At 42.1% G+C, this 26,667-nt stretch overlaps 1 protein-coding gene across 1 annotated transcript in view; it reads right to left on the reverse strand.

The window, feature by feature from the left end:
• The window catches only part of Ptprt (protein tyrosine phosphatase receptor type T), a 688,872-nt gene that overhangs the window by 219,043 nt on the left and 443,162 nt on the right, over positions 1–26,667 (reverse strand). The gene's annotated exons all lie outside the window — the stretch shown is intronic.

Raw genomic sequence — 26,667 nt, forward strand, 5'->3', positions numbered from 1 at the left:
CCAAAGAAGTGAAAGACCTCTTTGATGAGAACTTTAAAACCTTGAAAAACGAAATTAAGGCAGAACTAAGGAAATGGAAAAACCTCCCATGCTCCTGGATTGGGAGGATTAATATAATCAAAATGGCAATATTGCCAAAGGCTATCTACAAATTCAATGCAATACCCATTAATATCCCAACATCATTTTTTAATGAAATAGAGGAAGCAATCCAGAAATTCATATGGAACAATGAAAGACCTAGAATAGCAAAAACAATCCTAAGCAGAAAGAACAGTGCTGGAGGAATTACATTACCCAACTTCAAGCTGTATTATAAAGCTATAGTAATAAAAACAGCTTGGTATTGGCACCGGAACAGGCCTGAAGACCAATGGAACAGAATTGAAGACCCAGAAATGAACCCACAGAACTACGCGTACTTAATCTTTGATAAAGGAGCTAAAACAATATTCTGGAAGAAAGGTAGCCTCTTTAACAAATGGTGCTGGCAAAACTGGTTCAACACATGCAACAAACTAAAACTAGATTCTTATATATCACCCTGCACCAAAATCAATTCCAAATGGATTAAAGACCTCAAAATCAAAACAGACACCCTGAAAACACTAAAGGAAGGAGTAGGAGAAACACTTGGGCTCCTTGGCACAGGACAGAACTTCCTTAACAAAGACCCAGAAAGGCTACAAATCAAAAAAAGGTTGGACAAATGGGACTGCATCAAACTGCAAAGCTTCTGCAAGGCAAAGGACATAGCTCAAAAGATAAACAGAAAGCCCATAGACTGGGAGAAGATCTTTACTGGACATTCAACAGACAAAGGCCTCATATCTAAAATATATGCAGAACTAAAAAAATTACCTTCTTCCAAAACAAAACCACAAAGAACCAATAGCCCCCTCATCAAGCGGGCTAAAGACTTACAAAGAGACTTCTCTGATGAGGAAATGAGAATGGCCAAGAGACATATGAAAAAATGCTCTACATCCATGGCCATAAAAGAAATGCAAATCAAAACAACATTGAGATTCCATCTCACCCCAGTAAGAATGTCATATATCAAGAAAACTAACAATAACAATTGTTGGAGGGGATGTGGCCAAAAGGGAACCCTACTGCATTGTTGGTGGGAATGTAAATTGGTTCAGCCACTCTGGCAAGCAGTATGGAGATTCCTCTGAAGGCTAAATATAGAACTCCCCTATGACCCAGCAGCCCCACTTTTGGGTATCTATCCAAAAGACCACAAACAAAATCACAGTAATGCCACCAGCACAACAATGTTCATCGCAGAACAATTTGTCATAGTGAGAATCTGGAACCAATCCAGATGCCCCTCAGTAGATGAGTGGATTAGGAAAATGTGGTACATATACACAATGGAATTTTATGCCTCTATCAGAAAGAATGACATTGTCCCATTTGTAAGGAAATGGAAGGACTTGGAAAAAGTTATACTAATTGAAGTGAGCCAGACCCAAAGAAACATGGACTCTATGGTCTCCCTTATTGGGAATAATTAGTACAGGTTTAGGCAAGTCATAGCAGAGCATCACAAGGCCCAATAGCTATACCCTATGAACACATAAGATGATGCTAAGTGAAATGAATTCCATGTTATGGAAACAATTGTTATATCACAGTTGTAACTACTTTCATCGCCCCATGTGTATCTGTAGCTTCTATTATTGATGATGTTCTTGTATTACCTTCCTGTGGTTGTACCTACACTATCTCTGTAATCTTATCTGAGTATTTTGGAAACCGTGTATACTGGTATTGGAAGCAAGAAATTGAAAGGGAATACCAAAATTGAGAGACACAGGGTAAAAAAAGACAAACAACTACAAAAGCAATACTTGCAAAACTGTTTGGTGTAAGTGAACTGAACACCTCTGGGGGGGGGGAAGGGATAGGGGGAGGAGGGGGGGGTGTGAGGGACAAGGTAACAAACAGTACAAGAAATGTATCCAATGCCTAATGTATGAAACTGTAACCTCTCTGTACATCAGTTTGATAATAAAAATTTGAGAAAAAAAAGAAATGAGTCTAAAATGTAAATTTTTAATTTTTATCATTTCTGCATAAAAATAAATTTTCATTTAGATGAAAGAGTGAACATGAAGTTGTGTAAAATACCTCAGTAATCAGATAACATCAAAGATATTTAGGAAAATAATGAAAATGCTTTGAAGATAATGTTTATATGTTAAATGTGACAAATAGCGACAATGTGATATTTTTAATTGAGGGGTGGATCCTGTACTTTGGAAGAAAGGCATAATTTCTGCCTTTTTAAATATACTTTCTTTTTTTTCAGTAATGTTGATTCTTTAAAATTTCCAGTTAGATAGCCCATCCCAAGCTCACTCCAGATGTCCAGAGCACATACAAACCTGTGGGGATTGGCTTTGAAGCAAAGAGGTAGGGAGGGGGGGCAGTGATGGAAAGGATGAACCCCATCAAGGTACATTGTATGTGTACAGTGGCATGTCAAAGTGAAGCCCCTTTGACACAACTGATTGACACAAGTAAAAATGTGGGAAGAGAAGAGCGAAGTATAATATCGATCAGTCAAGAATCCAGTCCTCTATGGAGGACAGCTGACCAATTCCAATGATGACTGTCCGATTGCCTTATTAGTTAATATCAGTAGCTCATTCAATCCAAAACTGGAAGCAAGTTTATATAGACTTAGCTAATGAATAGTGTTCAGTGTACACAGTGCTCATCAACATAGCTCAGCAAGGCAGAATGCTGTAGAACCTGACTTCTTAGTAGTTCAAAGACCCATAAGCCTCCTCATCATTTCAGAAAGTTCTGGAATCCAGAATCTAAAACCTCACCCCCATTTCCACCTAGTCAGAATCTACAGTGTAAGAGCATCTCAGGTTAGTCTATTTGCACGTTGCGTTTGAAAAAGCAGCAAAGTAAAATAGGGCACTTTAGAGACCTGTAAACTTTCCTTCCTGCTTTGATTGTGTTCCTTAGTAACACATCCCAAAGCATTTTCTGCAGTGTAGCAGAGTGCCAGGCTATTTCTCTCACTCCAGGCCGCCCAACACTGCCTGCTTGTTCAGAAGCCCTGGGAAGCAACCCCTTTAGCCTCCTGCCAAGATCTCAGCTGCTGGGTCATTGTCATCTTCTACAGTCACCTTATGTGGTGAGAGGAACAGAGGGGGAAAACGGAGTTGAACAAGATGAGCGTGCATAGGGATTCAGGCTCCAACTTCATCATGGAAACCCACAGTGATGCTCTGGGGGAAGGAGAGCTTCCGCAGCGGCTGTTTTTAGGAGAGTAATCAATGGGGTGCCTGTGATGTCTCTTCCTGGAACAAAGACACATTGGGGAAGGCAAAGTGGCAGGTGTGATCCTTCCCAACAAGTTTTTGTATGACCACCTGAAATCAATCATCCAGAAAAAGCTCTAAAAAAAAAGGTAAATGAAATGGTTACTAATTATCCTCAAATGAATCATAATTGTCAGGCATTGAGGGCAGACAGGACAAATCCACATGAGAGGAGAGTTATAACATCCAAGAAAACATCTTTCCTACAGGAAAATGCATCCCATGGATGGGGCTGTCTGCAGGAATGTGATGAGCTGGAAATTGCGCATGTGCAGGGAATACTAGGGGCCAGGTCTCCCCTCTAGCAGAAAGGCAGAAAGGCCTGTGGATTCTGGATGGAAATAGCAATCCTGAAAAAGCTTCTACACATGCAATCACAGAGATTTCCACTCTAAGTCTTGCCCAGAAGCTAACTCAGCAGTCCTAAATATCAACCCCTTGGGAGCCCAAGACATCATCATCATCATCATCATCATCATCATCATCATCATCATCATCATTATCATCATCATCATCATCAAAATCATCATTATTATTGTTATTATTGCCAGTCCTGGGGCTTCAACTCTGGGCCTCATCACTGTCCCTGAGCTTCTTTGGTTCAAGGCTAGCACTCTACCACTTGATCCACAGCACTATTTTTGTCTTTTTTGAGTCATTTATGAGAGAGAAGAGTCTCACAGACTTTCCTGCCTTGGCTGGCTTCAAACTGTGATCCTCAGATCTCAATCTCCTAGGCTTATAGGCATGAACCACCAGTGCCCGGCTCCAACACTCATTTGTGTAACCTTCATTTTGTAACATGAAAATTATCCAATAAAAATTACTAGTAAAAACTATTAAACAAAATAAAGTCACCATTGTAACATGGCGCAGAGGGATTATAAGGAACAAGACAAAACAGGACCTTCGGGACACAGATCTTACTTAGTCAAGGAATTCACTTAAGCTCCTAGTCAAGAAATCAGCTTCCCATACCTTACAGAATAATTTTACTTAACAACTGATGGTGAAACAGCCAGCTCATGACTTTACAACTCATTTACCCAGTAATTGCATCACCAACAATCTTTCATCTAATGCTACAAGTAGGTCTTCTTCTGCTCCCCAAAAAACTTCAACCTGTCCTTTGGTAGTCTTTGAACCACTAAACACCATCCTGGCCCATGCTGTGTGCTCTGAAGACAATCCTATTCTTTATTTTGGATCAAATTTCCTTTAAGGAAGATTCATTTCTATAATTTTTGCTTCAGTTTTAGAAACATTAAAAGCATTTTAATGGCAATTGTAAAATTTTCTCTGCCTTTTTATACCATGCTATATGTCACCCAGAAGGAAACAGCAATGGTGGGTAAAATTTCAGGTGCTATTTAGCATGAATTCAGAGAGGTGGTCTCCAATTGTACTTGTCCTTATACTCTCCAGCATACCTTGCTATGAAAGAAAAAACATGGTAGTTTGACCTAAAAGGGCTCTGTGGTGGCCACAAGCGTTAGTTCTACTAAGTTACAAACCTTGGGTACAAGTCTTTTACTATTCACATAGGACAATGTGTGCAGGAGACAGATTTCCTGTTTACTGAAGCATTACAGTGTGTCTTGTTTTTTTTTTTTTTGGCCATTCCTGGGTCTTGGACTCCGGGCCTGAGCACTGTCCCTGGCTTCTTCCCGCTCAAGGCGAGCACTCTGCCACTTGAGCCACAGCGCCGCTTCTGGCCGTTTTCTGTATATGTGGTGCTGGGGAATCGAACCTAGGGCCTCGTGTATCCGAGGCAGGCGCTCTTGCCACTAGGATATCCCCAGCCCCTACAGTGTGTCTTTGATTGAGTTGTTTCTTAAACTAATCACATTTTTTTCTGAGGCACTATTATTTGTTTATTTATTTTGAGACAGCCTAGTCTTTAACTGCTGGGCTCAAGCAATCCTCTCCAAGCACCATTTCTAAAAATTGTTGTTATAAATGTGATACACAGAGGGGCTACAGTTACATAAGTCAGATAAAGAATATGTTTCGTTTTGAACACTGTCACCCCTTCTTTCACTCTCTTCCAAGTTTTCTCTCCCGTCCCCACCCACAAGTTATATAGTTCATTTTCTACAGTGTCTAAGTGAGTATCACTGCCACATTTGTTCACCCTTTATCCCACCATTTCTATGCCCTCCCCTTTACCCTCCCCAAAACAGACAAATGAACAAACAAGACAGAAAGAAAAGAAAACAAAAACAGAAGCAAAATAAAAAAACACCCTTGTTTCCATTTCCTGTAGTTCATTTAGTAAATCTTATTTTATGTGATCAGATGCACATAGCTATTGTGCTTTTGTGATCCTCTCCTAAGAATATCCTCCTTTGGTCTCATATATGGAATCAACATAGATGCCCCTCTGTAGATGAATAGTCAAGAAAATGTGATATACATATATATATATGTGTGTGTGTGTGTGTGTTTGTGTATATACATTTATACATATGCACACATATATACAATGGATTTTTACTCATTCATCAAAAAGAATATGATATAATACTATTTATAAGGAAACTGAAAGATTTAGAAAAAATTATATTAAGCAAAGTAAGCCTACAAACCTATAAGTAAACACACTGGATGTTAAAAAAAAAAAAAGTACTCTGGGATCTGGGAATATGGCCTAGTGGTGAGTGTTTGCCTCATACAAATGAAGCCCTGGGTTTGATTCCTCAGCACCACATATATAGAAAAAGCCAGAAGTTGCACTGTGGCTCAAGTGGTAGAGTGCTAGCTTTGAGCAAAAAGAAGCCAGGGACAGTGCTCAGGCCCTGAGTCCAAGCCCCAGAACTGGCAATCAATCAATCAACCAATCAATAAATCAATCAATAAATGTGCCCTGGAACATGATAAATTATACAGGTCTGTAGGCATTCACCAAAGACCACTAAAAAAAGCCTTTCATTCTTATCTACTTTTTTTCTTAAAAGAATGACTGAAAATTATGGTCATTTCAGGGTGGGATATTTGGTAAAAAAAAATTTTTCTCCAAGATAAATAAAGTCTGCCTGTCACTCTGAGGGAAACTGACAGCATTTGTTTTCAAAGACATAATTGAGCTTTCAAGTGAGAATTAAAATTTGGAAGAGTTTTGTCTGCCATTGGGAACTTAAAAAGTTCCTAATTTTTATTTATTGGTGGTGGTGAGAGAATATGTGAAAATTCTGACATGTTATGCTGAAAGGTATCGATGTTTAGAAGACTGCTATAGCTCTGAATATTTTTCAGATGAGCAGTACATAATAGAGAAAATTGTTATGAGGATAAAAGATCCATTCAAAGTGCAAGCTACACCGATACATTTTAATATAACCATCTGAAAGACACTAAAATGACAGTTTTTGTAATGAAAATAAGGTTTATTGCCATTACAATTTAGAAAAACATCACTCTGCGTTTTGGTATAATACCAAATTCAACATCCACAATTAGCCCAACTGGCCATACACTTCCTTTTCCTTCTCTATTACATAGCTATATGATGCTGAATTTTCTTTGTCTTTCCACCTGAATAAATTAATGGTAATGGATTAAATGCAGTATATGATAATGTGAATCTTCTATGAAGATACCAAAACTATTTGCAGAATGTGAAACAGTATCCGCTGACCCTAATTTTATCAATTTGCAAACAGAAATATATTACTGATATTAATACTGAATGGGCTTGGCATTGTTTTGTAAATATATTTAAATTTGAATTTTAGCATTAATTTCTGATCGAGACAAAACCCACATGGGATCTTCCATAACACTGAAAGGTTGAAGGGGGACTTTAAAACAAAGAAATATGAGCATCTCTGATAAGAGCATACATTTAAAAAAACATTAAAGGCCCTTGAGATATCCATAGTTCAGGATTTCTCAATCTTGGTTCTACTGGCACCAGAGCTAGATAATTCTGTGTTGCCCTCTGCATTGTGAGATATTCAGGGGTCTTTCTTTTTTTTTTTTTTTGGCCAGTCCTGGGCCTTGGACTCAGGGCCTGAGCACTGTCCCTGGCCTCTTTTTGCTCAAGGCTAGCACTCTGCAACTTGAGCCACAGCGCCCCTTCTGGCCATTTTCCATATATGTGGTGCTGGGGACTTGAATTGAGAGCTTCATGTGTAGGAGGCTAGCACTCTTGCCACTAGGCTATACTCCCAGCCCTCAGGGGTCTTTCTTGCCTCCTGCTATGGTAACCAAAAATACCTCCAGTCATTGCTAGAAAAAAGCTTGATTGAAAACCATGCCATAGGTAAATGGGGAAAAAGTAATAATAAAAAAAACCCATTTCATTAAAAAAAAGAAACAAATGTCAATGGTATGAAAAGATGTGAACACAATTCTATCTTGCCAAGAGATGCAAATTAAAATAGCAATATGTTTCCATTGAAATATACTAAATTAGCCAAAGGAAACAAATTACAACACATCATTTCAGTGAAGTTGTGGTTGAATTGGCAGGGTTATATATTTACAGTAGCACTGTTAATTGATTCACTAAACTGTGGGAAATAATTTGGAAATGGATCTCAAAGCTCATAAACACTTTCATGACCTAGGAGTTTAAAGAACACAGGCTCTGAAATCAACATTCAATTTGAATTTTGACTCTAAACCCCAGTCCTTAATCTACCTAAAGGGTATCATTTACCAAAACCAGGGACAATATGTCTCTATCCATAACTATTACAAAAGCTGGGTTAGATAATAATGTAAGTGAATTTCTACTCAATGGAGGAAGAGTCAGTGCATTCCTCTTACTGCCCTTCATTCTGAGATTTCACTAAAATGGCAGTAAAAGATGAAAAAGAGTATAAAATCTAAAGGGAGAAGCAGAACAAGAGAGGGAGCAACAGAGCTTTTAACATAATTCAAGAAGATTAAACATGATCAGAGGACATGCATATTGTATAATGGATAAAGAAAGCCCACTGCAAAGGAATGCAAAGTAAGTACCTCCACAGATTTCAAGAGAAATAGCCATCTTTGTGGGGTGTGGGGGGGGGGGGGGTGTGTGTGTGTATGTGTGCATGTCAGCCCTGGATCTTGAACTCAGGACCTTGGCACTGTTCTTTTGAGCTTTCTTCCCTCAAGGCTAGTGTTCTACTACTTGAGACACAGCTCCACTACCAGCTTTTTCGGTAGTTAATTGGAGATAAGAATCTCACAGTTTTTCTAGATCACTTCCAAACAACTTTTCCAACTTTTCCTTATTTTAAACTACTGTCTATAGAATCTTACTGGTCAGATGAGAAGGGCTTCCTGCACAGAGAGCATAGAGTTCAAACTAGAAAACACAACAGTGACTCCAAATAAAACACAGATGTCAGGAAAGCTCTTCCCTTGTCTCAAAACAAAACAGCATACTGAGAAAAGTTCCAAAACAATTGATTACTGCTATAAGCAAGAAGTGAATGCCATAAGAAAACAAATGAGAGCACAGTAAATAGCTCTTAAAAGGCAAATTATGATTGCTGAAATTAAAAACAAATAACATAAGTGTTGGTATGTTTCTGGAATATTCAACACAATTACTTTTATAAAAAATATATTGATTAACAACCTAAAATGATGGAGTTTGGTAAGCAGAAGCAATGTATAATTAGCTTAACAAAGTTATTGTCTGAGAACAATGAATACTGGTACAGTCTGTGATGAATTAAACAACAAAAATTACCACTAGCCCTAATAGGAAGAGTAATAAGAAGTGGCATAACATAGTGAATAGGACTACATTGTTGTATGTTCAAATTCTACATCAGCCACTTACTAATTTCATGGTCTTGGGCAAACAACCTTTCTGTACTTCAGTTTCTCTGTCTGTAAAATAGTGGTTTCTGTCTCAGAATTTTGATGGGAATTAACTGAGTTAATATTTGAAAGGGATTTAGTGCCTGGCATTGAGTAAGCTTTAAGTAAATTATATCATACCATAATATAAAAAGCATGCCAGTTGGCTCTCAAGAGACCTGCTTTTTTGGAATTAAAAAGTTAGTCACTGTGTACATATTTAGCTAACAGTAGTGGTATAACTGGATTGGAATGATAGGCAGGAGCTACTGGGTAATGTAAAACAGTTGGATAATCATCTATCATAGCAGTAAGTAAAGAGACAATGCCTGCAATCAATAACTTCAAAAAAGCACATTATGTAGTGTCACAGCCAATTCTCAGAAGAGATGGCAAGGAACTAAGATGCAATAGCCTCTAGGGCAAATGTCTGAGGGGTTTTAAGTGGTAGAGTAAGAAATAGTTGATGATTTGATTTTCTATGTATATTTATGACTTGGAGATTTTTTTAAATTAAAGAATGAAGTAAGGTTAATGTATATGAATTGGTTGTCACTATCTGGCATATGAAAACAGACACTTAATACCTTGCAGTTTCATTTTATTCATTTTAGTAATTTGACATCTGGGTATTTTTCCTACTTAAAGACACAATACCAAAAAGAAATCAAGAATAAAAACATTTTGCTGGGATATTAATAACAATAAATAAATGGAAAGGACCCTACGCAAACACCTGTTATTAACCAGGAATATGAGTTTATCATTTCAGATAGCTATGGAGTGGCTAGAGCAGAAAACACACACACACACACACACACACACACACACACACACACAGTGTCCCTGGTGTACTTCAAAACCAGAAACCAGAAATAATCAAGAAGTATTAGGATAAAAAGATGTAGTGAATCTTTAACAAATTCCTCTGCAACCTGCAGCCACACCCAGGATAATTCACAAGTGACTTTGATTCACTGTGCAGAGGAAGTTGTTTCCCTTCCTTCCTTTCTTTCTTCCTCCAATTCTCCCTTCTCTCCTTCCCTCCCTCCCTCTTTCCTTTCCTTCCTTCCTTTCTTCTCTCTGTACCTTCCTCCCTTTTTCGTTCCTTCCCTCCTCCCTCTTTACCCTCCCTCCCTCTCTTCCATCTTTCCTTCCTTCCTTCCTCCCTCCCTCCCTCCCTCCCTCCCTTCTTTTCTTTCATCTATATATGCCAGGACTGGGACTTGAACTCAGGCCCTCAGGCTCTTGCTTGGCTTTTTGCTCAAGGTTGGTGCTCTACCACTTGAGGCACATCTATCTCTATTTCCAGCTTCCTTTTCTTGTTGTTCTTGGGGCTTGAATTCAGGACCTGGTTGCTGTTTCTGAGCTCTTTTGCTCAAGGCTATTGCTCTACCACTCTGAGCCACATGCCACTTCTGATTTTCTGATGGCTAATTGGAGAGAAGAGTTTCACGGACTTTCCTGCCCTGGTTGGCTTTGAATTGCAATCCTCAGATCTCAGCTTCCTGAGGTAGCTAGGATTACAGGCATGAGCCACCAGTGCCACCAGTGCCTGGCTTACTTCCAACTTTTTGGTGGTTGATTGGCAATAAGAGACTCATGGACTTTCCTGACAGGGATGGTTTTAAAAGAGTCTGCAGATCTCAGCCTCCTGAGTAGTGAGGATTGCAAACTTGAGCTGACTGAACTTTCCTTTTGAGCTGTGGCCTACTTAGGGTTCACGTCACTATTGCAAGAATGTATGAGTGTCTTTCGATAAACATTTCATATGATCATATTTTTTTCTCCTTTGTCACTGTTTTTTATTTCTGTACCTTTTGTCTTGTTTGTAAGTTTGGAGAGGGTAAAGTTTGGTGGGACAAATGGTGAACAAATGCAGCAGTGATACTCACTAGACACTATGTTGAAAATGAACTACACAACTTGTAGGGGAGGGGGCCTGGGAGGGAAAAATGGAGAAAATGAGGAAAGAAGTAACACTGTTCAAAAAGAAACGTACTCATTACCTGACTTATGTAACTGTAACTGTATATCATCCTTACAATAACTTTTTTTAAAAGAATATATAGGAACCATCTATGTCATCAATAGCCTTGTTTACAGGTGTTTAGCAGCCCCTCCCTGGCGAGAGCCACGCTTCACCTGAGCTGTTCCCAGATGTGGCTCAGCCTCCAGTGACAGGGACTCAGAATCATTCCTCAGGAAAAAATACTGATAAACAATGCACCAACAATGAATGCAATGGATACATCCATGCCCCTGTACCTGTGTCAGAACCTACAAGGTTTTAAAGGACCCGCCGCACTTAAAACCAAGAGGGGCTGCACACACTTTGCTTCTGCTACCTCTGGGCAATATTCTGGGTGTAAGGGAGAGGACATGAGCTGTCACTGGCAGCAGGTGCTCCTCTGAGCCAGTGCTCCACCAAGCTCAGCTGCATGTGATGAGGTGCCCGTGACCCACTCCTTAGTACTGCTTCTCAAGAGACAGCATGCATTGAAATCACATAGAGGAATGTGTTACAGAGAGAGTGCAGGCTCTTTCTCCAGGGCTTCTGCCTCCGTTTTTGACTTTGCAGGTGGGACTTGAATATTTGCACTTCTAACCAAATCACTAGGCTTGATTGATAACCCAGGACCAAACCCTGAGAACTATAGTCTATATGCACCAGATTTTGCTAAAACCAAGTGGGGAAATGACTGAGAGTTTGGACAGAGAAAAGCAAGGTGGGTGGGAGAAGTTTACAAAGGGCTCCTCATCTTCCCTGGTCTTCATGTCTACTCGAAAGAACCCTGACACGTGGTCCCTACCATCCACCTTCTTCCCAGGCTCCATTCCAAGATTCTTCCCAGCTTTATTATTTGGAACCGACCTCCCCAGTCAACTTCCTGAATGGAAGGACAACAACCCTTGCCCATCTGCCTAAAATCTATGTGCTGGTACAGAGGCCACTCTCTTAGGTTCCAAGAAATTAAGCATTCGTTATGGAGGAAATTAACACCTCAAAGCAGACTATCATTAGGAATTCTTCAATTCAGTTTACGCTTTTTCAATTAGGCACTCTATAATTTTAATCATGGGAGCATTAACATGTTTCTGTAATTTATGTACCTGTGGTATAATTAAGCCTAGGAAACACGTTGCTTCTAAACCTGAATGGAAATGATTGTTTCCTTTCACACTCACAATATCACAGGTCCCGGATGGCGCCATGGTGCCAGCTTCAAAGGAAACACTAGTGAGCTGCAGAGGCCAGTGAGATCCCTGTCAGCTTTCGAACCCTGAAGGCTGCTGAGGCCTTTGAACATCTGGCCCACATGTGCATACATCTGTATCCCAAAGCTATCTGTATCCCTATGGTGACTTCCAAAACAGTTGAACCATGGGAAACTCTTCTGGACAATTCCTCTTGGAAACAAATTTCAATTAAGCAGGAACAGGGTGTCCTGGCAGGGAAGATATTATCTGTAAGCTATAGGAAGCAGATGGCTTTGAATGGAAGAAATTGAACAATAGGATAACCCTTAGCCAGGATTGGGACCAAGCTCCATTTCTTTTTCTTCTCCTTCTCTTCCTTCTCCTCCTTCTCCTTCTTTTTGTATCTATCCCTCCTCCCACTTTTTCTAATGCTGCTCTTCTTTCGTCATTGCAACTTTGCCTTTGTAGCCACCAAGCAGGACCTGGCTCTTATGCACAAGGTAGTTCCCTTGGGATTCTGAGCAGTTCTGCAAATTCAAGGAATTCAGTCGCACTGAAAGTTTTTGTGCTTATTCAGACTGAACCTCTGAACTTTCTGAAGGTTAAAAACCTTCAGGTTTTTTTTCTCTCTCTCCCTCTCTCTTCTTCCTGCTTTTCCCACAATAGCAAATTCAGATTTGCTGACTGCAATAAAAGGAAAAAGAACATAATCAAAACTGGCCCGGGGGGACAATGCATACAGATTCTAACCCAGCTGAGTGGCGCGCCCATATTGCTACAGCAGTTTGGCACTCAATATATTTTGTCTGATCTAAGAAAATATAGAACTTTTTATAGAGTGAAAGTTGGAAATGGATTTGTTTCTCCCAGGCTGCTTCAGCCTTCCACAAAAGAATACAGATTTGTTCAGATCCGCATGTTCAGCTTCACCAAACATCCATCTTCTACCTCCGCCCCAACATCTGCATAAACGTGATAGATTCAGATTTGCTATCAGCACACAGCAACACATGAATTATTTCAGACACCAGTCATTGTCATCAACCCAAGAAAGAAGGGGTTGGTTTCAGCCCCTACATGGACCAGGATAGAGGAATAAGCTGGCAGAGATTCTAACTCATCTTCAGTGAGCTAAAAGTGCTTATCCTCATGTTGAAACACAGGCTCAAAGAGACACTGGAGTTCCAAAAGACTTAAGACCACAGTGAAATGAAAAATCGTTGTTTTCCTATGTCATGACAATAAGCAAATATCGGTACCATGGAGAACCCTTCCTGGCTACCTGGACTCAGGTAACACTTGAGGCCACCTTCAGACTAAATAGGTAGTATTCGATTGTGGTGCAATGATAGCAAGATAGAAATCAGGTAGATCTTCAGATTGCTGGGGACTGGGAGAACGCTGCATGCTGACTAGCTTTCCAGGTGCCCAAGGTATTTGCTGATATTTGGAAACCATAGATTGAACCATTTTCCACTGCTCATTACCCATAGAACGAGTGGAGTCCAGTTCAGTAGGTCAGAGTCTCAGCAGCAAGTAAGCCTGCCACGAATGTCACAATCCTTTAGGGCCTTACATTTCATACCTGCAAGAGCTCCCATTACCTCCTGCATTTCTCAGGGTAGGATGGATGTCTGTTCTTTCAGAAAGAAGAACCTCTGTGCCCAAATGCTTGCATGAATAACCCCTTCAAACCATACATGGCCTCAAGCTCTTTCCATCAGGTTTGCTAGGGTTTTGAACCCTGGAGTAAAACACATCTTTCTATTATGATGGAAATGTTTTTGTTTTTTTTATTGTCAAACTGATATACAGAGAGGTTACAGTTTCATACATTAGGCCTTGGGTACATTTCTTGTACTGTTTGTTACCTCCTCCCTCCCCATGAGTTGTTCAGTAGATTTACACTAAACAGTTTTGCAAGTATTGCTTTTGTAATCGTTTGTCTTTTTTACCCTGTGTCTCTCGATTTTGGTATTCCCTTACAGTTGCCCAATATGGTAGCTTTTAACTAAGAATGAATATTGAAATGTGGTTACCACAACTAATGAATTGAAAGCTGTTAGCTAGGGGCTGGGGGCTCATGCCTGTAATCCTAGCTACACAGGAGGCTGAGATTCAAAGTCAGTCGGAGCAAGAAAGTCTTTGAGACTATTATTTTCAATTAACCATCAAAAAAGGCCAGAAGAGGCCACTGTGGCTCAAGTGGTAGAGTGGTAGCCTTGAGCAAAAAAGCTCAGGAACAGTGCCTGATCCCTGAGTTCAAACTGTAGAACTGGGGCGCGCGCGCGCGCACACACACACACACACACACACACACACACACAATTCTTGGGCTTTGTTTTTTGTTTTATTGTGAAGGAAAGGGACAGATGAGTTTATTAGGAAAGTAGGTCAAATCTAGGGAGAGATGGACAATGATTTCTACCCCAGCACGTTTTTAGGGAAGTGTAGGGGGTTTGAGTATTAAGCCCCTCCCCCAGGGCCAGTCCAATGGTAAAGTCAGAGTCCCAAGGTGATTTCAATCTTGCTGTCATAGCAATCAAATACTACCTGTTTAGTCTGTAGGTGGCCTCAGGTGTTACCTGAGTCCAGGTAGCCAGGAAGGGTACTGACATTTGCTTATTGTCATGACAGAGGAAAGCGATTGTTTCTCATTTCACTGTGGTCTTAAGTCTTTCGGAACTCCTGTGTCTCTTTGGGCCTGTGTTTCAGCATGAGGATGAACACTTTCAGCTCATCAAATCTGAGTTAGAATCTCTGCCAGTTTATTCCTCTATCCTGGTCCATGTGGGGGCTGAAACCCACCTCTGCTTGCTTGGGTTGATGCCAATGACTGGTGGCTGAAATAATTCATTTTGGTGAGCCATACAGACTATTGGTTTAATTACAGTCCTCTCTCAGAGAACTTTGAAGTTTCATTTGTTCTGAGTTAATTTGAAGAGGCACAAGTGGTGAATGACTATAGTATGAGACAACTGAGGTCTCCAGTCTTGCCCTTAAATTCTTCTTGTGATGCTGGAGCTGTTCTATCCCACCTTACAAATGAATATGTTTACATTACATGGAGGAAGAAGACCCACTTAAGGTGGAATAGCAGCCCAGGTTGAAGGATGAAGAAAATCAAAGCCAGACAGTAGGGCAGATGGAACACAGATATGAAAACCAAGAGCTCAAACTGTTCTTATAAGAGTACAATTTGAAACATGATGGGAGACACAGCCAATTAATAGGCTCCACCAAATAGCCAATAAAAAGTAGCCTAACCAACGACATACAACCCCACTGCAGACCTTGTCTACTCAAGCAGCGATCGCCTCTTTGGATGGTCAGCTGCCTGTTGTGTTTCCCTTATACTAATAAAACTTGTTTTGTTTACCCTCTATGTTCTTGTCTTGGTAAATTCTTTTACCAGCCCCCAACCTTCCTTCCAAATATTCATGACACTTTAGATGTGTGTAATCTTTATAAATTATTTAGTGAGCCTAGATCTAAGCAGACCCCAAGAAACTGGGGCCAGCAAGAAATGAGTGATTTGCACTGTGAGAGGACATAAGTACAAATTTCTTCTTCCTAGTAGAGCAGATTCTCTTATTTTTTTTTTTCCTGCCAAAAATTCATGGCTCTCAGCATCACCTCTCTTACTGCTGTGGAGAGGAGACAAGTCTCTGAGCGCCCCACGGCAGCTGGAGTAGGCATTGTGTAGAATGCTTTTCTGGAAAAGAACAAACCTTTGTGGATTCCAGAGTGGCACAATTCCATGAGCTAGCTCAGAAGAACATCAATAGAACTGGCTATAGAAATGCACTCAACCTTTGGGCCAATGCAGACAGCGAGACAGAGAACCATCAGTTATCAGCAACTCAAGAGCTGTGGTGCAATCTGTCAGGGGTCCCAGACCTATGTGAGAAGTACAAGTCCATGGAGAAAAAGAGTTGGAGAAACAGTGAGAACTGGAAGAAGGCATCTGGCAGTCACCATTGCTCTTATGCAGGATTTCATCACTTCCTCCTGGGGCAGGAGGAGGGGGTAGCATTGTAAAACGACATCTTCTTAGATCCACCTTCCATTCTAAGCATAGTTGTGCTCTGATTCCTTGGCAATCTTGGCTCTCAGGCATTCATGTTGAATTCAATACCATCTATCCACCATCAGTATCAATATGGTCACAACCAGAGACTTACAATCGCACAGAAGAATTCCATTCGTCACCCCTTGTTGGGGATTCAGTTTCGGCCATGAAGGGGGAAGGGCACAGAGCTCCCAAGACGCTGCCCTTCCCTGCCAGCTGTGGGGTAGTGTGGGAGGAAGTCCCTCCCACCTTCTGGTCTCAACCGGAAAAGAAAGCCTCCGCCCCTGGGAGGCAAACACGTGCGTGCCACCATGATGGGGTTGTCCCGCCCACAAAGGAAGTTTTGTGATATCACTTGATGGACATGGTCCTTAGCCTATGACTGGCCCTTTGGCCAGCCCCCTTTCTTTCCCGCCATTGCCTCTATATAAGGGCCTTTCCCTATTAAAGTTTTTGAGACGCATCCCACCATAGCAGCGTGTCCCTGATGCCTTCTTTCCGCCCCCCGGTAACATGTGAGGGGACTGGGGGGAGGGGAGGCTTCAGCAACCTTTCCTCAACTTAGCGCAAGTCCATGAGAGTACGCCTTTGGCCTTCTGCCGGTGGAAGGCAAGGCCGAGTGCTCTTTCATAGATTTTGGGGTTCACCATTCTCCCCGGGAGATCGGGGAGAAAGGGATCTTTCAGATCCCGACAACCCCTTACCTCTGATCACCCTGCTTTCTTGACATCATTTCTTGTCTTCCCAGCCTGCTTCCTAACCTTCACACAGAATCTTCAGCAGTAGTGAGATCCCCTGGCCTCCATATCTCAGTTACCCCCACTTCCACTTTCACATTTTCGTAGCAAGCTCTGTTCAATTCCAAACACTTTGCTTAACAACATCTTTTCCCCCATAGTCCTAAATCAATGCCTTTCTTATTTTCTACTAGAAGAGTTTCTTGAAGTTTTTGGCAAAAAGGTCAAAGGGCTGACCTTTATTTTCCCCTTCTTTCTTTCCTTCCTTTCTCTTTTCTTCCTTCCTTCCCTCCTCCCTCTGTCCCTTCCTTTCTTCTTCCTTCTGTTGCTTCCTTCCCCTTCCGTCTCTCCTTCGATCCTCCTCTCTGCTTCCTTCATTTCTCCTTCTACTCCTTCCTTCCTTCCTTCCTTCTTCCTTCCTTCCTTCCTTCCTTCCTTCCTTCCTTCCTTGTATTGCTCCTTTGATTTTCTTGTTTTCAAAGAAAGGCTAAAATGAAGTTATGCTGTCATGGTTTTAGTTCTACTTTTTCAATCAGTCTTCTCCTCTCCTGTGTAGTTCCTGGATGAAGTGTCGTCACATAGTACTGTCCTGTTTCTTGTCTCCTTTTGCTCCAGTCTCCTTGAGCAAGGTCACCCACTCCTTCCAGGCTTCAAATACCACCTGGATGCCAATGATCCCCAAGTGTAAACCCCTACTCAGCCGCCTTTCCAGCACTGCAGACGTTAGGAATTTAAATAGTCCCTGTGGTAGGAGGTGAACATGACAACCACACTCTCCTCTGCCTCATGCCAGCAACAGTCCCTGTCTCCATCTCTCCAGATGGCAGACAGTCCAAAATAGAACACTCGTTCTTCATGTTCCATCGACTGCTCCATTTAAAACATTCGTCCCCAAACACCTGTCTTCCAGCCTTGGTTTGAGCCTAAGTAATATAGTCCAGAATCTCAACCTCAGAGGGAATTCTTTATAGGCAGGTTGCTGGGCTGAGAAATGGGGATGGGGTGGGGGAAGGGTGGCTTATCAAAGGGGGAACTGCAGTGCAATTAAGATCCACTGAAGGGAAGGTATACTCTCCTACAATATTTGGGTGTTGCTTTCTTTTCCTTTTTGTTTTCCCAGAAAGTATTTCTGTTACAATGTGTGTGTGTGTGTGTGTGTGTGTGTGTGTGTGTGTGTTGTGTATGCATGTAACACAATGATATGAGTTAGATGATAGATTGACAGATAATAGATGGTAATCAGATGATAGGAAAGCAAGTTAACTCAGCCATCTTTCATAGTTAGCCTTTGTGTTTGTTTTTATGACCAGACTGAATGGTCCCTCTAATTGCAGCTCTGTGCCACATCACCACATTGACCCTTTTCTCCTTTTCTCTGTGGGTGGCAATGTGGGCACTAGTTGTATGTCTCTTTAATTAAAATGATATGTCTCTTCAGTCATCATGGTTAAACTGTGATACAGCAGACCCCATGGAGCAGAGCTCTGTAGCAGCAGACACACCATGACGCCTTATTTCTGGTTGCTTCTTTTTGCCTCTGGCTCCTTGTAGTTCCCAATCTGGTGTGATATAGTCCCAGCATGCTCTGTGCCATGGTTACAGTGTTATTAACTACTTTCAGAGCTAAATCTTCATGCAGGCGATAAAGAAATAGTTTTATACCCTCCCTCCCACTACCTGCTCCTTTTAGTGTGGGACACACAGCACCCTCCTCCTCTTCCTTAGGTGCCCACAAAGGTGATTCAAAGAAGTAGGAAACTAAGCAACATAAATGAGGTCTCAAGAACGAGTGTCTCAATGTAATTGTGCTTTCTCATCTCTCCCAATGTGGTCAGGGACTCACAAATTCCTCCGGCTGCCCCCCATGTTAATAAATCCTCCACATTTTCATTTCTTCTTCCTAATTGGACACCATCACGCACTAGTATCTGAGAATCAGACAGTAATGACTCCAATTTTGCTCACTGCAGCTCAACAGACCAACAAAACCCTTCTGTGATTGTTTTGTGTGCTCCCACTCAGGGCTTCATGGTTATTAAAGGAATCCTGGAGGAAATCTGGCAATCCTTTGCTTTTTCTTCCCAGTAAACTTTCTTCTCTCCTCAAAAGCTGGCTGGATCTCCAGTTTGTACTGCAGCATCACTATGCATCTCAGAATCTCCAGTCTTAACTAGCAGCCCTTGTCACAGGCAAGAAGATGGTGGATTCCTATCAGAGAGTGAAAAGAACTGGAGACCACCTTTTTAGGCGATTGCCTTGTCAAGCCAGTCAGAACTAGATCCTACAAGCTGGAGCTGCTATGCCTGGTGCATCACTGCCCAAGAAGCCCAAGGAAGCAGGTCATAGATCCTCATTGGCCTTACAGATGGTCCCTCAGTGGTCTTCAGGATCTCTGTGGCTCAGCTGACCACAGGTCAACTTCTGGTATATTCCTGCTGGGTTTGTTAGGAACCTCATTCAGTTCTCAGACCACCTTCACTGCCATTGGCCTGTCCTGAAAAGTGTCCCCTCAATCTTCTCCATCTTTCTGTGCTTCTTGCTTCAGAGATGGGCACCATCTTGTATTCTACCAACCAGGCCAGAAGTCTGAGTGTCCTCTGGGACCAGGCCTTTTCCTTCACGAACCAAGAAGTCATCTTGAAGGCAAATCCCACTTTACCTGCTAAAGGTTTCATCTCATCACCACAGCTATTCTGCCTTAGGTCACTTCATTTCCTCTTCTCAACAACTACATCAATAGATGAGTAGACAAAAGACATACACATAGGAATCTATTTCAGCCATAGAGAAGAATCAAATTCTATCATCTGTAGCAAAATGGAAGGAACTGGAGGATATTGTGTTAAATGAGATAAGCCAGACCTAGAGAGACAAGAATTACATGTTCTTTCTTATATGTGGAAGCTGAAAAAAGACAATTTGACCCTAAGAACCATGACACTTAGAGGCTGAGAGGTATGTGGAAGAGGAATGGGAGGATAAGGAGAGGTTGAATTTAATCAGTGTATTTTAGGTCTATGATGAAAGCTCACATGTAACATGTAATGCTAATAATACATACTATAAATATACATTCATCAAAGATAAAATAATAAAAATAAAAGTGGTATATATGGAATTCTTAAAATTTAAGGTAATTAAAAGAACATGAAAATCAGTTCTTTAGTTGAGCTGGCTTTATACCACATGCCCAATGGCAACTATATTTGACAGCATACAAATAAAGGGCATATTTAGCCTCATAGGAAGGTCTATCAGACAGCAATCTATTTTAGAATATATATGGTACTGGAAGGTAGGGCCTGAGTGTCATCTTTACCAGAGTGGCAAAATAGATTTGCTGAGTTAACTCATTGCATATTTTAGTAATTAGGTTTGTTGTTATTTTATTTTTAAAGGCAACTATAGAAGGCTAGACACTGTCACAAGCAATGGAGATCCAACAGTGTTAAGCCTTCAGATTTGTTGGAACCTAGTGAAGGGAATGTAAAACAATAAAACAAAACAGAGCACATGGAGACATGCATAACACAATTAAGAACATCGGAAAGAACCACTAACAAACTACACATATCTCTCTTGAGGCAAAACCTGGTAAAGGGGCAGAGTGAATTTAAATGAAATCAGAAATGAGGTTGAAGCCAGATGCTGACAGGCCTGGAATTCTATGCTAAGAAGCTTGAACTTAATGCAATAGAAAACCAGTGACCCATTTAAGAATTTTAAGCGACCAAGTTAACTTGATCCAATTTGTGCTTCCAATGGCACACTTGAACAGTTGGGGGGGGGGGGGAGATGGATGGAAGGGAGGGAGGGAGGCTCATGGAGGGGAGATCAGAAAAGGCACCCTGGAGTCAAGAGAATGGGGTTGGAGAATAGCTGTGAGGGAGAAGCATGAGCTGAGTTAAGGGCTGAATCCACACGGAGGGAGACTGAGCAACAGGGTAGGAGGGAGAGAAGAGGAGAAAAGGGCATCTCCAAGAAACACGGCTGTGACTGGGTGAAGGCCTGCTGTAGAATCTAGGGCTCTGGCCCCAGCCTCACTTCAGGGACTGCATTAGAAGTGATTAATTCATGGCCAAGTTACTTTCCTATGAAGGTTACCGCAGATACATCAGTATGACAGGTGGGGCGTGGGGGGAGAAGGTTCGGCGTGTTCAAGTCAGAGCTGAATATTAGATTCTAGTCACTATTTGATTGATCTTTTAAGCAATTCTTGGATTCTGTCACTTAAAAACCAATAAATCTTGGAAGGCCTGGGGAAAGCAATGCAAAAGCAATAAATCTCCATTGTGGAGTATTAGAAAAATAGGCCAAGTGGCAGTGGGACAGCGGTGTGGGGGAGTCCTGTATTGCCATTCTCCCTGCACCCTGGCCCCCTTCTGGGTTTGTTCCCTGCACACTCCAAGGAACACCTAGCAAAATAAATCCCAGACTGTGGATTGGCTGTCCACATGTAAGCATGGTAGGAAGGAGGAGGAGGAAGCTGCTGCTAGGGCAGGCTACAGGGTGGGGAGGACAGGTAGGGCTGGAGGCTATGGCTCTTGTATTCTGTCTGAATATTAAGCACCTCCACTTAGACAACCAGAATTCACTGGTATTGGAAGCAACCCTCTTCTTGAGATACTAAGGTACCCAGCCTTAGTCCCCTAGTGGGCAGAGTCTCGTCTTATATTATCCCCACCAAGAGACAGTCACCACCCGACATGCCAGGAATGGGGACTTATAGCTTGTGGGGGCAGAAGTAACCTCAGAGCCAGGGCAATGTGTGTGTGTGTGTGTGTGTGTGTGTGTGTGTGTGTGTGTGTGTGTGTGATCATTTAACACCTTAGACTTTAGTTTCTTTCCTTGAAATAGGATGTTATTTTCAAACCAGCTTACTCATCACCCAAGGTGGGGATCAGTCAAGAGTTTACAACTCTCAGGTGCAAATTCTTTTTAACATTGTTATCTTCTGATTGGCATGTAGTATTTGCACTTACCCATTTGGTCTAATATAATGTGATACATGTATATAATGTCTCATAATCAAATCAAGGTAATTTGTGTTCCTATTCCTGAAATATTTATCATTTTTATGATAAATTCTTCTCTTTCTAATTTCTTCACTTCTGGATTTTTCCTGGCACCAGAGTTTGAACTCAAGGCCTTTCACTTTCTCAGTTTGCTTGCTTGGCTGGTGATCTGCCACTTGAACCACACTTTCAGCTTGACTTTTGGCTGGTTATTTTAGAGATAGAGTCTCACTGACTTTTCTTCCCAGGCTGGCTTTGAATCATAATCCTCTGTATCTCATGCTCCTTAGTATCTCAGATTATAGGCATGAGCTACTTTCCCCAGGCCATCTTTTATTTTGAAATATATAAAAGTTATTGCACAATATACCCTGAAATGCCATAGAATAGTAGAAGTACTTCCTCTTACCAACTACAAGAAAAGGGATTCAAAGATTCCTTGGCCTAATACACCTAGCGAGCCGCTGGGAGCCATAGACTAGCCATGTTGTTTTCTTTTCTTTTTTTTTCTTTTTCTTTTTTTTTTTGCCAGTCCTGGGCCTTGGACTCAGGGCCTGAGCACTGTCCCTGGCTTCTTTTTGCTCAAGGCTAGCACTCTGCCACTTGAGCCACAGCGCCACTTCTGGCCATTTTCTGTATATGTGGTGCTGGGGAATTGAACCCAGGGCCTCATGTATACGCAAGCACTCTTGCCACTAGGCCATATCCCAGCCCTTAGCCATGTTGTTTTCATAACTCAGCACCCTACAGGGTTCCTCATGGTTTGCCATCCTTGCTCATGCTCATCTTTATCGCATGTACTGCTCCTCTCAATCAGCAGGAACCACCTTCCAGCTCCTCCCAGCTCTTCCCGGCAGCAGGTCTACTGCCTTTCATATGCACAGCTGCAGGCTCTATGCTCAAGCTTAAGGTAACTGAGTTATGCAGGGGGTGGGGGGATTTCTACTCGTCATTGCAGTTGTCCTGAAAATCCCTCAAGGCATTGGTTCCTGTCTTCCCTTTCTTAGTAAATACCCAAACAATGTTGTGAAGATAATTCCAGAAACAAAGTGTCTATCTACCCACCTTGAAACAGAACCTTGCAAAGGAGAGCAGCCGGACATTTCCAGACACCAACCAACCACTTCCCTTTGAGCAGTGACATTTCCTTCCTTTATTTTTTTTAAATTAAAAAAATTGGTGGATGGAAATGTCAGCACAATATGTCATGTCTACCTTCCTCCCTGGGAGAGGTGGTAGGGTCAGAAACGGGCTTCAGTTCTGCCTGTTTCATTTGTTTCATGGGTTGAGTCTTCTGTGTATCTCAATGTCTATATCTGCAAAATGGAGAGAGCTTTACTGAAATGTGGCAATGATACAGACTATAATAGTAATCAGCAATGACACAGGCTAAGCATTTGCTCATTAAGTGAAAACTAGTAGGTTCTCTTAAGACTTCCTTGTGTTCTGGCTTGTGGGCCAAGACAAAATGAACAATAGCTGTGAGGGGTTGCAGTACATAGATCTCACTGTCTTTTTTTTTCTGTCAGTCATGGGGCTTGAATGTAGGGCCTGGGTGCTATCCCTGAACTTTTCTACTCAAGGCTAGCACTCTTCCACTTTGAGCCACAATTCTACTTCTGGTGTTCAGGTAGTTAATTGGAGATAACCATACCATGGCCTTTCCTGCCCAGGCTGGTTTTGAACCACAACTCTCAGATCTCAGCCTCCCGAGTAGCTAGGATGATAGGTGTAAGCCACCAGTGCCTAGCTCATTTATTTTTTTTTTGTTGTTCCAGTAATGGACTTGAACACAGAACTTTGCACTATCACTTGGTTTTTTCAGTCACAGCTGGCTCTTTTTATCACTTAAGCCATGTCTCCAGTTCTGGGTTTTTGCTGGTTAATTGGAGATCAGAGTCCCTCAGTCCACCCAGCCTGGCTTTGATTCTCCTATCTCAGCCTCCTATGTAGCTAGGATTGTGGGTATAAGCCACCAGAACCCGGTGGCCCCATTGATTTTTGAATACCCATGTCAGCTCTGTGGAACAGTCCAACTACTTTGCTCCCTTCCAGTCCCACTGCTGCTGGGACATTCCATTCCATTTCCCCGCCTCAGAATTCACTATAGTCTAAAGATGGGTGTGCTTGTTAAACAGATTTGCCAAGTGAGAGTAGACAAAAAGTGGAAGGGCCCTTGTGGGAACTGGAAAGGTTTTCCTGTGCATTTTGGGGGGTTGGATGCCCTTTGCTTCTGTGTAAGGAAGATTTCTGGGGAAGGCAGAGCTGTCCTCAGGCCTGCTTGGCTCTGTGTGTTATCCTGTTTTATTCACCCTTGGTGAATAGTTACTGTCCATGATTTGCAGGCAAGGAGAACTTGGTATGAGAGAGAACAGAGATCAAGCTTAGATGAACTCAGCAATATTAGAGTGAGATTTAAGTTCTGAGTTCACCATCACTGAATTCACACTTTCCCTAGCTCCACAGAGAGCCAGAGACTTCGAGGAACTGGATTATATCCCTGCCCACCATGTAGTTATGTAATGGGATGCTAGCTGGACGAAGCCCCTTTCTAAAAGCTTTAAAGCCTTGTCTTCCTATCCACTGCTAAAAGATCAGAGACTTGGGGCAAATCTAGGCCATGTACAGGATCTGTAGTTAATTTTCTGTGCAACGTTGGGTAAGCTACTTCTCTATTCTGGGTTGTTCTTTTGCTATCATGGAAGCATTGCCAATGCAGTGATCTAGGAGGAGGGAATGGTTAAAGGGAGTAAGCATTGCTGGTCAAGAAAGAACATGTAATTTGGCACTCAGAGGCTGTGCATTCAAACTCAGCCTTCCCAACTTACTGCCTGTACAATGCTGGTCATTCACACCTTGAGTTCTTCATCTGACAACCAAGATAGCTCACAGAATGCAGAAAAAACTGAGCAAGGATGTGCATCAGAATAACTTGAGGGAAAGCAGGGGATTAACAGCTTACTGTGACTTGAGTCAGCATCTGTTTTAGCTAAGCAAAGGTAGGACAATCACCAAATAGAATGCCAGACAGGTTCTATAGTGAGATGATCCAGGGACATCAGCCCACCTGCTGTGGGGCTGGTAGATTCACCAGTAGAAAGAGGATATTGACTGCACAATCTTCAGATTGGGTCAAAACTTCCACACTACCTGTGATTTCTGGGGAGAACTAGGTACAGATTAGAAAAAAAAAATGAAGATCAGGACTGTCTCAAGAGACTCTTTTCCAGTCTGGCATATCAGCCTCCAGGAACACACAGAGTGATGTTGCTACATGGAATGTCCCAGTGCCTTTCCATTGCCTTCCAATAAGTCTGAGTTTCTCACACACACATCTGTTCCCAACCTGCCTTTCCGACCATGACCTCTCAGATAAAGCAAACCCAACCCCAGGCTGTGCATTCTGTCTTGGCAGTCTGCCTCTTTCCTCCATGCACTCACCTATGCTACGCACTAGCAACTGGGTAAAAATCTACAGGCCAGTGTTACCTCCCCTGAGAATTTGCTCCTCTGAGTGCTCATAATCACCTGTGCACAGCTCTGTAACGGCACTCGTGGCTCCATGTCCCCGTCTCCCCAGTTACTGTCTGCATTCCTTTATGACTTGTTTATGACTAAGTGTACTTCCATATTCTAAACATTTAAGCAACGTCTGTCAATGAGCCAAGAAGGGATGCTTAATGACAATGTGTTGAATAAATATTTTGTGTCCTGAGGACACCCCTCCTTCCTAGTACATAGGAATACAACAGCACAGGCTTTATAGAACTGAACTGAGCCGATCTGAAATCTAGACCACATCCATCATTTCAATGGGCTGGGGTCCCATTGCATGGAGTCCTGAGCAAAAACCAAAGCCATTGTTGCTGCCCTTGTTTACAAAGAGATGCTCAGCTGGGGGCTGAGCTCATGTCTGTAATCCTAGCTACTCAGGAGGCTGAGAACTGAGGATGACAGTTTGAAGCCAGCTCAGGCAGGAAAGTGCACATGACTCCTATCTCTGATAAACTAATCAGACGGACAGAGACAGAAAGAGACAGACAGAGAGAGGGAAGGAGGGGAGAAGGGAGGGAGGGAGGGAGAGAGGAAGAGAGAGAGAGAGGGAGGGAGAGAGAGAGAGAAAGGCTCACCCTACTGTTAGCCTGGGCTTAGCACTGGCCAGTCTAGATGCTGAGATGCCTTTGCTGCCTGGACCTCCACATGCTCCCACATCTTCTTGTTAAAACAAGCCATATAATGCTGGCAGCTCCTGTGAAACAGCATGGCCCTAGACTTTACCAGCACCCAGGTTTTTTTTCAAAACTCCCTAAGGAATTCACCCACAGTGAGACCAAAGGAAGATACTCTTAGGAGAGGAACACAAAGGCACAAAGCCTGTGTGCATCTGGTCATATAAAATAATATGTATTGAAATGAAAATAAAAACACTTCCACGGAGGGCCTATGGAAAATACAGTAAGTCTGCCTCTCTGTTTGTCTGTCACTGTCAG

The sequence above is a fragment of the Perognathus longimembris genome, chromosome 6, assembly GCF_023159225.1.
Source record: "Perognathus longimembris pacificus isolate PPM17 chromosome 6, ASM2315922v1, whole genome shotgun sequence".
Taxonomy (NCBI): Eukaryota; Metazoa; Chordata; class Mammalia; order Rodentia; family Heteromyidae; genus Perognathus; species Perognathus longimembris.